At 44.4% G+C, this 14723-nt stretch overlaps 1 protein-coding gene and 1 long non-coding RNA gene across 3 annotated transcripts in view; one reads left to right on the top strand and one right to left on the bottom strand.

Annotated features, from left to right (window-relative positions):
* LOC137531721 (uncharacterized) overlaps positions 1 to 1211 on the bottom strand; it is a 34624-nt gene extending 33413 nt beyond the window's left edge. The window contains exon 1 of the long non-coding RNA XR_011023719.1: positions 1126 to 1211. This is a non-coding gene — a long non-coding RNA (uncharacterized lncRNA). The remainder of the gene's footprint in view (positions 1 to 1125) is intronic.
* The window catches only part of BMF (Bcl2 modifying factor), a 127337-nt gene that overhangs the window by 95670 nt on the left and 16944 nt on the right, over positions 1 to 14723 (top strand). The gene's annotated exons all lie outside the window — the stretch shown is intronic.

Here is a 14723-nt window from a genome sequence, read left to right on the forward strand (position 1 = left end):
TGGTCGAATAAATGGGAAAATTGAATGTTTTTATTGTACCATGTATGGGCACCACTACTCTGACCGAAAACAAACATGTAACCTGCAAAATACCATAAGAGTGATGTCAGAAAACCAGATCCACATATGTCATACCCACCCACAACACCCTTTTGGCTTTCTGGTCTTTATTTTAGGGTTCCCTTTCTATAGCTCACAATCCCCCCCACCGCCACCACCACCCACCTTTAATTTGAGTAAACAAATTGCAGACACTTACAAAACTTACAGAGAGGGCACCAGCAATACCATACCTGGCAACGTTTGTTTCACCCACAGTTCAGGTGCAGAGTGTACGCAAGGAACACGCTAGAAGATTGATTGAGTTGCGTTAAAGTGGAGGAAAGTTTAGTTCATTACTTACATGCATGACTCGTCTCTCTTGTTTAAACTGCTCTTTGACTCACTATCTACCTCCTGCTGTCTCCCACATAAAAGCATTTCCTGCAGTTGCCCGTTACTCACCCAGAACACAACCAAGTTACTTGTGCATGTCCTGATTGTTTCATCTCCCTTCTGTGTGGCCTGTCTGCTAGCCTCCTGGGTTCACTCCAGCCCATCATGAACTCTGCAGCACAACTCATCCACCTCTCCTGTCTGCAAAGTAATTACTGGACAGCAGATGCGTTTCCAATAGAAGCGTATGGTGAAAAAACATCTGCTACGGACTCCAACCTGACCACAATGGACCACCAGAGCGGACACTACACTGTCTGTTCCCGCTGGTGGTTGGAGATCTAGCTCTAGTCGCGAACAAGCCTAATTCCAACTCTCTATGTCTGTCCCTCCATTGGCTGCCTATCACACAAACGGTACAATTCAAGATTGAAACTCTCACTCACAAAACACCCTACACCCTAGCTCCTCCCTAATGAACTTCATTTATTTCCCGATATCCCTGCATGAAATCACCAGTGTATAAACAATATTTTTCTGTTCTCCTCTCCATTCTAGCATGAAAGATTTCTCTCCAACTTCCTTCTGTCTATGAAACTCCATTCCAGAATATCTACGTCATTCACCTACACTTACTATCTTTAGCCCCAACTGGAAAACTCACCTCTCCAGGCAGGCATATAAACTTACCTTTATTGCAGTTTTTCTGCCCTCAGGTCCCCTGTACATTGACAGTGTAACTGGCAACAAATAATCAGGAACTGTTTATCTGAAACCATTCCCTGAGGTAACAGTTTCACAATCACTGCTGTTACCCAATCAGCCCTGAAGCGAAATAAATAATTGTATCTGTACACGTAATTCTGTATAGTAGTTTCCTTAAATCTCAGTTTGAAGTCAGAACCTTGTTTACTTTACACTAAAGCCTGGTACACACATTCAATTATGATTGGCCAATCACGGACTAATATTACCACTTCCATGTAGTATGAGAGTTTACCTACACAATCTGCTCATAGTATTCAACATATGCTGACCCTCATATTACATGAAGGTGGTAAAATTGGTGAGTGATTGACCAATCATAATTGAAAGTTAGGCTTTACTATTACTGCTGTTTATCCAGCTCCCACACAGACAAATGATAGCCTATTGAATTATAACCGCTATCCTGCTGTCAGGAATATTTGCACAGCCACACAGATGTTTTATGGCCTCTAATTAGTTTTCAAGAGAACTGCTGCTGAGGCTTGGCTACTCTTACTGCACAGATAAATCACTTTCATTAATCCTTGCAATGAAAAAAAAAACTGCACAGACACTTTCTAAGTATGATTGGTACTATATATTTATATGGTTATCTTATTAGACCACATGTTACTTCAGGTACCCTTTGAAATCATACTGTCACAATTGCAGGTTTAAAACCATACTCTGTCTTTTAAGGTATAAAACAAAACAGAAATGATTACCCTTTGAACTTTATTTCTGTAAAATATCATCTCAAGCCGTCTCCCATTGTTTCTTTGCTGTTTAAGTGCTTCAGAAGACAGGATTAAGAACTCCTTTTGCATAGATAACAACTTAAGTTTTTTAACTCTTCCTGTACTGGAAAACAATAGGAGACTCTTTTCTTTGCTACTAATGTTCTATTTCTTAGCTGTATCGCACATGCAATTCATCTCATAAGTTTATTTTCCCTTCAGGTTTGCTTTAAGCTCTGATGCAGTAGTTTTTACTACACCGGCTCTGTCACATGGGTCACTATCCCTGCCGCCACTAAACTCAGCTGAGCTCCGTACCATGGTCACGAGACAATTACATTGATTCCTGACCCTGTGATCACTGTGGCCTCCTTAAGGGGAACGAACCGCACAGTCTGCAATAAGTTTGGATTTTTTAATTTTTTTAAAAAAAGCCTGTTTCTTGTTTACCCTCATTCGCTTCCTTGTCATTTCCAGTTTTACTAAGATCATTACATAATCCCATCAGCAACACAGTGTACTTCCTTATCTTGACTTTCCCTATTCTGTTACAGTTTAAGGACTCAAGAAGTCATATGAGTGCATTTATATAATTCAGGAAACGTCTCAGCCACTTACAACATCTTCACAGCTTAGTAAACAGGAAGTGTTTTCACTCCTAGTAGTACAAAGTACATGAAGACAGCAGCTATGTGGCTGCAGTGTTACTATTCATACTTAAAGGGGCCGTCAAGTAAAAAGGAGCAGTACAAGCGGAGTATATGATGGTAATGTGCGCAATCAGAGGTTACTATAAATGAGATGAGCTCCTGATTGTCTTTGTTAGTCAACAAAGCCTTCCATCTATTTAAATCTCATATGAATCCAAAATAAAAAGGTACCTGAGGTTGCATGCAACATGATGAGATAAATACGTGTATGTACAGTCCTAATCCTGTAAGATCTAGGCTGTGTTTCTGCTTTATTTTTTTCTCCATACGCCATATGGCGTCATCTCACGAGGAGTGTAATTTGATGAGAGCTCGCACGAGCGCAAGCTCCCATCACTGTAAACAGTGGAGCACAGCAATCAGCCTGCCAGTGGCTGATCAGCGCTGGCAGGCTGTTTTTTTTTTTTAATTTACAGAGCTAATGACATCTTAAAGAGAACCTGAACTGAAAATAAAAAGTCAAAATAACCATACACAGGTCATACTTATCTCCCATATAGTCTACTACTCAAACTCTTTCTCCTCTCCTGCATCCCATTTGTCCACTGTGATCAGTGGAATTCTCTGTCCTCCATTTTAAAAATTGCTATTACTCCATAACAGTTTTCTAGTCAGCACACTGTTTAACTGTAATATCACCCACTTGAGCCATAGGGAAACCAGGACATTACCTTACACATTCAGTTGTAACTGACAGCTGCTGATATATACGGTAACAAAATATTGTCAGGACTGGAAGGGATCACTGTAAGAAGAAAATGGTGAGCCTCTGAGAGGAACTGACGGTGAGGTAAGTATGTAATATTCATTTGCAGCTATGTCGTGTGTTTATTTTAAATATTTTTACTCACTTCAGGTTCCCTTTAAGCAGAGCTGTACAGAGCATAGCCTTGTCACTTAACTGTCCCTCAGAGGAGCTCACAATCTAATCCCTGCCTTGGCCATATGTCTATGTATGTAAAGTGTGGTGTATGTATTGTAGTGTAAAGCCAGTTTGGGGTGGGTAAATAAATGTTTGTTTGTTTTTTTTGCAAAGATTTCGTTTTTGTTTATTTTTTTTAACAATTCAATTTTATTGAGTTTCAAGAAAACACGTACAAATAAGTACACGCAGGTACTCAAGGGAACATTAGATGAAGAAAAGCCACAGTTGTATATGTTATGAGCATACAAGGGAAGTAAGTCTCATAGGAATAATAACAGTGAGTATCTTATACCATATGTGCATACAATTTATATAATATGTACAGGACAGTGAAATGGTAGAATCATTGGCACATAGCAAAAATACATCAAGCAGGCGTACATCCCACGGGTTGGTCAGCATTACTGTGACTATACCAACTGTTAAGAGAAGGTTAGAGAAGAAAAGAGAGAGGAAGGAAGGGGGGGGAGGGTGGAAGGAATAGGGAAGAATAGATTAGGTGGAGTTCCAGTGCTTACCTTCATAGACCAGGACTATGGAGCAGTACATTCAGATTATGAACAGGAAGAGAGTTAAGTTGATAAGGTAGTTAGTCCTCTGGGCCTGTGGGAAGAGCTTCCACGTTGTTATACCACAGGGCCCATATTTTATCAAATCTGCGAAGACAATTTCGGCTTTTGTACGTCAGACGGTATAAAGGTAGAGCTTTCATAATAGTGCATTTCCAGTAGTTGAAGGAGGGGGAGTTATCTGATTTCCAGGTGCGGAGTATTTCTTTACGGCCATAGAAGCATAGTGTTCTGATTAAGTATTGGAGGTGTTTGCCCGGTGGGGTATCATCCAGCAACCCTAGTAGAAATACCCTGGGAGAGAATATTAATTGTGTTTGACGGATTTCACTAATTAAGTCATTAATTTTAGACCAAAAGGAGTACACATGAGGGCAATCCCAAAACATATGAAAGGAAGTTCCAGGATCAGCATTGCATCTAGGACAATTGGGAGTATTGGAGGTAGAAATTTTGTGCATACGTACGGGTGTAAGATAGGTTCGGTGGAGAAATTTAAATTGTATTAATCGTCCGATATAGGAACTTTAACAAAGTTCTCTAAAATTTCCTCCCTGTCCTTATCATCCAATCCAGGAACTTCTTCATTCCACCTAGATTGGCATCTAGTAAGGCTATGAGTAGTACTGTTCATAAGGGCAAAGTATATCACCGAAAGAGGTTTATCAGGGCTATCTACCATTAATGTTTGTTCTAGATCACAAGAGATCAGTGGCGGTCTGCCATCTTTAAAGAGAACCTGTACTGAGTAAAAATATTTAATATAAACACATGAGGTAACTTTAAATGAACATTCCATAGTTACCTTGCCATCAGTTCCTCTCAGAAGCTCACCATTTTCTTCTGACAATAATCCCTTCCAATTCTGACAACATTTTGTCAGATCTGAAATATATCAGTTGCTGTCAATAAAATATCAGTTGCTGTCAGCTATAGCTGAGAGGAAAACTGATGTACTAGGTAAATGTCCATGTTTCCCTATGGCTCAAGTGGGCGATGTTACAGTTTAACTGTGTGCTGACCAGAAAGCTGTTATGGGTAATGGCTATTTTCAAAATGGAGGACGGCAAATTCCCTTGATCACAGTGAACAAACAGGACGCGGGACAAGAGAAAGACACTGAGGAGTAGACTACATGGAAGGTACGTATGACTTGTGTATGCTTATTTTGACTTTTAATTTTAAGTTCAGGTTTTCTTTAAATTGGGCATTGTAGGCATGTCGGATTTGTAGATATCTGAAAAACATCTTGTTGGGCAAATCAAAAATATTTTTGATAGTGTTGAAAGATAGTAGTCCCTCGGCCCTCATAATATGCTGTATGGCTTTTATGCCCTGACGGGCCCACAGACCGGGATCTGGTATGTGTGAGAAGTGAAGCAGATAGGGATTATCCCAGAGCAGTGTTTGAGGAGAAAGTTTAGCAGCATTCCCGGTATAGGCAAGCATATCTTTCCATACTTTAGTTGTAGTGGACATGGGACTTGTACATCTAGGATCGCCCCTGGTGCCTCTGAATGCCAGCAAGGTTAGTCTCTCGTAGGAACCCAACCTCGCTACCGCAACCGCGGCATTGCATTTGTCTTGAGAAAACCACCATCTTATAGTAACTAAAACAGCAGCACAATAATAGAGGTACATGTTAGGAAGAGCTAAGCCACCTTGATCTGCTGGAAGCTGTAGAGTAGAGAGGCATACCTTCGGCACGCAACCCGCCCATATGAAACTGGAGATTAAGGAGTGTGATTTGTTAAAGGTTTTGAGAATAAGTATTGGCGTCTGGCAAAAGAAATAAAGAAATTTAGGTAAGAGAGCTGAATCGAGAGCTGAATCGAGCAGCAAAAAAGGATCGAGAGCAGAAACGCACGGCAGAAACGAACCGTGTATTCCCAGCATTAGGGTGGCCCTGTATGTCTGCCCAGTATGGGGTCCAGAAAATTCTGGTGTCAGCCCTGGCACTTGTGTTGGTGTTTGAATTCAGCATAGCAAATTAAGAACACCTGAATTCTGCCCAATACCACACTTTAGTGCCATTTCACTACTGAACAAGTGAACAGGGTCTGAGGGGAGTGGAGTTTTCACTACCTCTTCTTTACTACTCTTTTCATGTGACTCCAATACTTCCTCTTTCGGGCTTTATAAGGTGCAAGCTTACTCATGTAGGAGGTAAGTAGTGAACTCCCACTGACCCTGTCTGCTTATTCAGTACTGAAATGGTATTGTGGTGTTCAGCAGTATTTGGGTTTTCTGAATCTGTTATGGCGAATTCGAACACCAACACTAGCTCTGACAACAGCCAGGTTTTAGACTTACACACTTTACTAAAAGTTGCCAGTAACTTCTCAAGAGCTCCTTTCCCGAGTACCTTCCATAGAGTCCCAGTAGGAAACGCTTCCTCTTATTCTGGAGATATGTCCCCAGTGTGTGAAGTTACATTGGCAACCTTTAGGCTCTGTACGTCGCTTGAGACAACATATATAATAGCTGGTGAAGAGTCAGAATTGCATAATAAAGGTTCTGGAAGTTTGTGTCTGTTCCTCAGTGTTGCTCAATCTGGTTGTCTGGAAACTTGATGAACTTCCCGTCTATATTCATCATGATGCAGCATTTTTTTTTAGAACTTCAATACTATTATTTCTTAATGCTAATGTAAATAACCATACATATACAGTAACATAATATAAATTATAATCAATGACTCAATGTTTAATTTAGTTTACCAGCTTGATTATCGCTGTATGCAACTGGGAATAAGGAAGTTGTCTATGTCTATGGAAAACCCCATTCAGTGTTCTTTTGTATGCCAGTGTTTAAGCACCTTGAACTGACAAAAAGGTATACTGTATGTTTAAAGTAGACCTGAACTCTTGCACAGGACAGAAGGAAAATAGAGAAATGCACCCTGTATGTATTTAGAAAGTTTAGGCAGTATAATTCCCCCTCATCTGTGGCTAATCACAAATATAATTTGATCTCTCAGCTGTGTCAGTTAGCTTCCTCAGCAGAGCAGCTAATTTGTAAACACAGGATGTTAACCCTATGTCTGCTTGCATGAATGCAGGAAGTAGACACACTTCAGATGTATTGCTGGATTTGTATCAGCTGTAACAAAGACATATTTTTTCTTTAAATGTTGTTGCTTATCCTTTAGAGCAGGGGTCTCAAACTCAATTTACCTGGGGCCCGCAGGAGGCAAAGTCAGGATGAGGCTGGGCCACATAAGGAATTTCACAATCGCGGCATATCGCCGCCTCTGCCCGCCCCTCTCACTCTTCCTTCACAGAGAGGGGCGGGGAGAGGCGGCGATCCGTGCGGCGATTGACGTCAGGAGGGGCAGAGCTGAAGCTGAAAGCTCTGCCCCTTCCAGGAAATGCCGGCGGATTGCCCCCCGGGCGATTTGGGGGCTCTGCAGCCCTCGTTTAGCGGCGGCGGATTATTTGGGAGCACTGAAGCGAACTATAAAGAAGCTTTTGCCGGCGAGGGCCACAAAATATTGTATCGAGGGCCGCAAATGGCCCGCGGGCCGCGAGTTTGAGACCCCTGCTTTAGAGCATAGGTGAAGTTCTGAGTTCTGGTCCACTTTAACCAGTAGAAGGTACTTTACAGTTCAATGACAATTATCAAAAGCATGCTTTTAAAAAGTTAGATAACTAATACTAAAATGTACCTATCCGTTTGCAAAAACAGCAGATGCCGCATCTGAGAAGCCTTATAGCATCTTCCAGTTGGTTTCTTTACTGACGCTCTGGCCCCTCTCCTCCTGTCTATGTTCCCTTGTTCAGATGCAAGGGCCTGTGCCTATCATTGCACAGTGCAAACTTTTATTAGTACCTCTGCTAGTACTCATTTGGTGTTTTTGACTAGTCAATAATCAGTCTGTAGTGCAAATATTAGTAGTATATGCGAGTGTCTTAAAACAGGGCTTAAATCATTAATACATATATTGCATGAAGACAGTGGCGTACCTAGGGCATTTGACACCCGGTGCTGGGTATTAAAAAGACACCCCCCCCCCCCCCCCATAAAAAAACCAAAAAACAGCAAATGTGGCATGCTAAACGTGACACGGCGGGTAATGCCAGGTGTAGGCTCGCTCCCCCCCCTAAAGTTGTCCTTAGTATAGTATAGTGGCACCAGTATAGCTAACAAAAAATGGGTGCGGCTATAACATGCGGCGCGCATTGCGCGCCGCGGCGAAAAATGGGCGTGGCCATGACCGGATGAGGGCAGAGCTAACTAATTTAAAGTGAACCCGGGATAAGAGTGATATGGAGGCTGCCATATTCATTTCCTTTTAAACAATAGGCAGCCCTGCTGATCTATTTGGCTGCAGTAGTGAACTGAATTACACCAGAAACAAGCCATGCAGCTAATCTTGTCAGTTCTGACAATATTGTCAGAAACCCCTGACCTGCTGCATGCTTATTCAGGGTCTATGGTTGAAAGAATTAGATGCAGAGGACCAGCACAGCAGCCAGGCAGCTGGTATTGCTTAAAAGGAGATAAATATTGCAGCCCAATATTATTCTCACCTCGGGTTCCCCTTAAAAGTGCAACACAAAGACAGTGGGCCTTTCCCCAGAAAATTCACATAATTGTTCAGGTTTTCTCAAGAAAATACACGTAATGTGAACAGATTTGACCAGAAAATAGTTCAATCATGTCGGCAGATTTGCCCAAAAAACACGTTCAATCATGTCGGCAGATTTGCCCAAAAAACACGTTCAATCATGTCGGCAGATTTGCCCAAAAAACACGTTCAATCATGTCGGCAGATTTGCCCAAAAAACACGTTCCATCATGTCGGCAGATTTGCCCAGAAAATACATGCAATCATGTCGGCAGATTTGCCCAGAAAATACATGCAATCATGTCGGCAGATTTGCCCAGAAAATACATGCAATCATGTCGGCAGATTTGCCCAGAAAATACATGCAATCATGTCGGCAGATTTGCCCAGAAAATACATGCAATCATGTCGGCAGATTTGCCCAGAAAATACATGCAATCATGTTGGCAGATTTGCCCAGAAAATATATGCAATCATGTGGCCAACCTGGCCAGAAAACACTTCAATCATGTAGCAGACCTGGCCAGAACAGTCGATACACCTGCTAATATAAATTAAATAAAAGTTTACTCACCTGAAGCAGCAGCAGACCTCCTGTCCCGGCCTCCGTCCGGCGCGCAGCTCTCACGATCCTCTGCAGCCAGCCAGCAACTGAAACTCCCGCGCTGAGAGCAGGGCTACGGGAAAATGGCGCTCGAAGCCCTGCATTGCAGACTCCGTCTCCAGAGCAGGGCTTCGGACGCCATTTTACTGTAGCCCTGCTCTGCCGCTGTTGGAGCTGCGGGCTGCTGCTGTCAGTGAACTGACACAGCGTCTATTAGACGCCGAATAGCAGTTCACGCTGGGGGTGCTTCAGCACCCAAACCACCCCCCTGGCACCGCCACTGCCCCAGTATAGCTAGTATAGTTGCCCCAGTATAGCATAGTGGCCCCAGTATAGTTTAGTGTAGCATAGTGGCCCCAGTGTAGCATAGTGGCCCCAGTGTAGCATAGGTGCCCCCAGTGTAGCATAGGTGCCCCCAGTGTAGCATAGGTGCCCCCAGTGTAGCATAGGTGCCCCCAGTGTAGCATAGGTGCCCCCAGTGTAGCATAGTGGCCCCCAGTGTAGCATAGTGGCCCCCAGTGTAGCATAGTGGCCCCCAGTGTAGCATAGGTGCCCCCAGTGTAGCATAGGTGCCCCCAGTGTAGCATAGTGGCCCCCAGTGTAGCATAGTGGCCCCCAGTGTAGCATAGTGGCCCCCAGTGTAGCATAGTGGCCCCCAGTGGAGCATAGTGGCCCCCAGTGGAGCATAGTGGCCCCCAGTGGAGCATAGTGGCCCCCAGTGGAGCATAGTGGCCCCCAGTGGAGCATAGTGGCCCCCAGTGGAGCATAGTGGCCCCCAGTGTAGCATAGTGGCCCCCAGTGTAGCATAGTGGCCCCCGGTGTAGCATAGTGGCCCCCGGTGTACACATAGTGGCCCCCGGTGTAGCATAGTGGCCCCCGGTGTAGCATAGGTGCCCCCGGTGTAGCATAGGTGCCCCCCGGTGTAGCATAGTGGCCCCCGGTGTAGCATAGTGGCCCCCGGTGTAGCATAGTGGCCCCCGGTGTAGCCAAGGTGCCCCCGGTATGAGGGAAGCTTGGAAGGTGGGGTGGCGGGGTCCCCTCCTTCCGGCGCTTCCCCCTCCTAATTAGCAGCAGCCAGCAGCTTAGCGAAGCGGGCGGGGAGGACTTACTCACCTGCTCCAGGCGATGGCGCATAACGTTATCCTCACGTGACGCTGGTCTCTCTGTCGCTCACTGTGCTTCCGCAAATCAGGAAGCACAGTGGGCGGTGGAGAAGGTGGAGACCAGCGTCAGGTGACGATGACGCTATGCGCCATCGCCTGGAACGCAGGAAGTAGGTGAGTAAGGCCCGCTCCTGCCCGCTCATCAAGCTGCTGCTAATTAGGAGGGGGAAGCGCCAGAAGGAGGGGACCCAGGTGAGGGAGGTGGGGGGTCCGGCCCCCCTCCCCGCCGCTTTCCCCGCCACCCCTCCTTTCCGGGTTGCTTCCCCCTCCTGTCCTGCCTGCATAGTGCCCAGGCCTCTGTGGGAGGCCTTGGTGACACCCCCTGGGGCACCCGACACCCGGTGCGGGGCGCCCCATGCCGCCCTATGGTAGGAACGCCACTGCATGAAGAGTCCCTCCCCCTCTCTGCCCTTTCATGATTCGCTGGATACATAGGATACGCTAAATGGTAAATATCTCATTTTCACTTTCCAACATAGCTGCTCATTTGGCGGTAGTAAGCGCCTTCTGGTTCCAATATAATGCAGCTGCATGGAAGTGTTAGTAACCACACATGGCACATGTTGACGTGTTACTGTCCAGTAAAAAAACACCTTAGGTCATGTCCAGGGGGCGGCCATCGCATTCTGCATGAGATGACCGCCAGTGCTGGATGCTTGCAGGCGGTTAACAAGCGCCCAGCAAATAACCAAGAGCAGCTGACAAGCAGTTAAGTGTACTATTGTCAGCCTTTCTTGGGAAAGCCCTCAGATGAAATCAGTTATATTTTGACTCTAATAATCAGTCCTATTATTGAAAAAGTGATGATTTTTGCCTCTGGTGGTGTCCACTATGGGAGGGCATGGGAAAAGGTCTTGCCTTGCCTTGTGACATCTCTCCTGATAGTATTGACAGGCAAACAGAGCAGTACTGTGCAATCTGGTGTCCATAATATCAAAACAAGCCAAGACCTAGATAAGAGGGGCTTATTGTGGGCCTGTTTTCTTGCCATAACTGTATCACAAGTTTTATTACCAGATAAGATTAAAAAGGAACGCAGTGTTTCTGCCAGTGCATCTCTAGACTGCGCTGAACTGTTGTACAAAGACGTCTAAAGCTATGTATCCACAGAAAGCTGGATGAGGGAATCTGCACCGACCAACGATTGTCACCCAATCCATCTTTCAAACTTGGGAAAACGAATGAGGGGATGCGAACAATCATTTTTTGCAATTGTGCAAATCTTTGCTAAAATCAATGACATCTTAAAGGATATACAAGGTGACCGGGGTTAAAAAATGAAATACCTGAGACTGCTTAATCCTTCTAGGATTCAGTCTACATCCTTTTGTATTCCTCAGACTGCAACCAATTGCTTTGCAAAGTACCCAGACTGGGCCCCGACCCTCCCCTGGGTCGGCATCCTTGACCCGGAAAGAGAATTCCGCCATAGCCGCCTGCTCAGTTTGTATTGCTGCTTGCGCGCCTGCGCAGGTCGGGAGCTTTCTGCCGCCATATCCTTGCTCCCATTAGCCTCCAGGACATCCTACATTCACAGGCTATTGACCTGCACATGCCCTCCATCAGCAATGCGAACTGCGCAGGCACAGTTGCCTATGGCGGAATTCTCTTTCCGGGTCCAGAGGAGGGTCGGGGCCCAGTCTGGACACTTTGCAAAGCGATTGGATGCAATCTGGGGAAAACAAAGGTCGTCGACAGTGTCCCAGAAGTACTAAACAACTTCTCAGGTATTTACCGTACTTTTTTTTAACCCCGGTCACCTCGTATATCATGTAATGATGGGTCGCGGTCGCTCATAACAAACGATTGTCGTGGATACTCATTACACATCGTTTAATACTTTTTTGTTAAACAATGCTATGTGTTATGGCTAAAATGATCGTTTGTGGTGAAAAAAATGTCTGAAAAATCTTGCCGTGGGTATGGACTTTTAAGACAACCGTCATTGTATCAGCATAATTTAACCTGAATGGTACACACAAATGATGCTTTTGATGTTGCCATATTTTGAGACTTTTCTGTACAGAAAGCTTTAAGAACAAAACACACTCAGTACGCTGCTGTTTCTTTTTAAGAGCCTTAGTCAGCATTCTGTCAGTTTTGTTTTATATCTCTTATGGAGTCTGGAGCAGATTGCCTGAGTTGCAGACAGCTTTCTCTTTAAACTGAAGGAAGTGGTAAGCCATGACACACATGGTATCCACAGAAAGTAGTATGCTGCTATGGAGGACTGTAATCCCCACAGTAAAATAATATCAAGGTCTTCATAGAAGTTGTTATTACGGTAAGTACACTTTACTATAAAATAAAGTGCAGCACCCAGGGGCATAACTAGACTTAATAGGGCCCCACTACAAAAATGATAGCATGGGGCCTCCTTGGTCCCGAAACCCCATGCGGGTCAGGTGATTGGGAGCCAGCGAATGGTAGCAGAGAGTGTTTTGCTGTGAAGCAGCATCTGGAAGCAGGAAAAATTACACACGCTCCTGCACACGTTTTTTTGTGAGAAAATGATGTTTTTTTCATAATTGGCAGTACTCACAGTTGGGGAGAAGGAGGAAAACCTCTGGGTCCCCTGCGATGGCAGGGGTTGCAGGGGTTATTGCTACGCCCATGGCAGCACCACCCTAAGGATCAGAGTAAATACTGTGGTGGAGGTGCCTGATATACTTATGGTGTATCTATATATCCTCAATGATATCAACAAGGGAGTAGAGAGACACTTGCTTACCTCTTTAGAAAATCCGATGCCAGTATAACTAAAAAAATATTTTTATTTAATGCAAAATATAGACCTAAAAATCTTTTTTTGCCTCTCTACTCCCTTTTTTATATTATTGTGAATATATAGATAAATCATAAGTACATCGGGCGCCTCTCCCACAGTATTTGGTCTAGTTCTTGACCTCCACAGGAGGTTTTTACAGCTTAACACTTTTTAACTATAAAGTCTTCAAATAGAGTGACCATATCCAGTTGTGTATGGAGAACCGAGCGGGGATGGTCAATTTCCCGCAGACTTATACGGTGGTAGCAGGGATCTGCAACCCACCTTTGTGAATATTATTCATAATTTTTTTACACTGCCTCTTACACCTAATGGAACTGCCCCGTTGGGCTCCCGGTCTCTCTCTTTTCCTCTAGGGGGTTCCTAATACCCTCCACAAAGATCCTCTAAAGATCGGCTAATGTAAAAGATAGTTATTGCCGAGGAGAGTAATTTGGGTTCCATGGAAACTACTGGCCGCAGAACAACACCATGGTATATTTTGTCGAATGGCTATTATGTTGGTAATTTGTGGATCATGGATAGGGAAGACCATGGAAGGAGAGTATTGCTTAGGACTGTGGTCAGATTTAGGTGTCATTTAGAAGGATTAGTATTAGGTCATAAGGTAGGGCAAGGTTAGTTTATCAATTAGGGTTAGGTTAGGTTTAGGGCCCGTTTCCACTATGGAGAATTTGCGTGCATTAACCACATGGGAATTTGCATATGCAACATGCCTGTTTCCATTACAGGCGAAATATGCTTCCCCCACAGGCGAAAGAAAAAGCGTCTGCATGCGAATTTGCATGAAATAAACAAATTCGCATACATATGTGAAAATTCGTAAGCGTTTTTTTCTATGCAGATTAGCTTAGGTATAGTGGAAACAGGCCCTCAGGAAGGAGTTAAAATGGGGGGGGGGGATGTCTAAAAATGAAGGTAGGTCTGGGACCCACACACAAAGTGTTTTTGAAAGCGATTCTGGCAAATGTTTTCGGGAGTGACTTTAGGGAATGCAATTTCGAGCCCTACATTATCTGAATGGAATTGCTCCGAAAATTCTGCAGGCACTGCAACTGAGTTTTCGGCAAATCCTCCTTGAATCGCTGGCGATATCTAGAAGGCCTAGAAATATTGCCTAGAAAACATAAATTGCTACTGTAAGTGCTATAGTAGGCCACAAGTCAGACACTTTTTCACTTGCTGTGATTTGCTCCAAAAAGCGGATCGCTGGCGTTTTGTCAATCGCCACAGCACTGTGATTAACATGAAAATTGCTGTGCTCCTTTTTCATTAGCATGTTTCGATTTTTCCCGAATTGCAATTGCCTGCCTGTATGTTTTTTGCTGCGACTGCGCTCTGTTCTAAAAAGGATCGTGGTACAATCGCGGCAAGTGGAAATTGAAGTTTGTGTGATCGCACCACAGCACAATTTTGCATGTGATCGCTCTCCTTAGTGGAAAAGGAGCCTTATGGTGCCCTTACACGGTACAATA

This window comes from Hyperolius riggenbachi, chromosome 9, assembly GCF_040937935.1.
Source record: "Hyperolius riggenbachi isolate aHypRig1 chromosome 9, aHypRig1.pri, whole genome shotgun sequence".
In the NCBI taxonomy this organism is placed as follows: Eukaryota; Metazoa; Chordata; class Amphibia; order Anura; family Hyperoliidae; genus Hyperolius; species Hyperolius riggenbachi.